Below are 884 nucleotides of genomic sequence, written 5' to 3'. Positions count from 1 at the left end.
CAATTTCCCTATATTTTACGATTCGCGAATACTGGAGAGTCAAATTAAATGCAGTATAGAATTGCATTTTCTATTATCATATTAACTTTAAGTCATTGTTGATGTTTTGTTTTGTTTTTTCTGCTCGTGATTTTGGTTTTTATACTTCGTATAACTATAAACACATTTTTTTTTATCCATTGATACGTAAAAGTCCATTTAACTCTGTTCTGTCTTAATTTCGTTAGCTGAAATTATCAAATAATGATGTTAAAGGTCAATGCAGTTTTCTACCTCTAGTATGAAGTGAAACTTCAAATATGACATTACTCTCTACATTCAGGACATAAAGATATTTCAAACAGTACTCTCTCTCTCTCTCTCTCTCTCTCTCTCTCTCTCTCTCTCTCTCTCTCTCTCTCTCTCTCTCTCTCTCTCTCTCTCTCTCTCAATATAAGTATTTTTTTGTAATTACCTAAAGCTTTCTCAGCAAATAGCATAAAGGAATGATATGTAAAAACACACATTTTAATAATATTAAATTTGCGCTATCGCTAGTTGATACAAAGAGCGTTTTTCTCATGATAAATGAATGAGCTTAACTTATGGCCTTGTGAATTAAGGAGTCCACTATTTTCTATGTTCTCTTCAGCAAGAACTTCTTAAAGGTTAAATATTCCAAGTTCTATGTACGTATTTAAGAGAAAATTTAACACTCGCATGCCATTTCCTTTAACTTAAGAGAAAGTTTGGCTCTCGCATGCCATTTCCTTTAACTTGCAGCAGACATACCACTACAGACTGTAATTAATTAAAGCAGGCTGGAATGAAAATTTTGGCCTTTTACCATTGATGCAGGTAAACCGTTATTTCATAAATAATCTTTTACCGGAATTAAATTACAT

This window comes from Palaemon carinicauda, chromosome 2 (genome assembly GCF_036898095.1).
Source record: "Palaemon carinicauda isolate YSFRI2023 chromosome 2, ASM3689809v2, whole genome shotgun sequence".
Classification (NCBI taxonomy): Eukaryota; Metazoa; Arthropoda; class Malacostraca; order Decapoda; family Palaemonidae; genus Palaemon; species Palaemon carinicauda.
The sequence above is the reverse complement of the archived record's forward strand: the minus strand, read 5'-3'. Positions refer to the sequence as shown.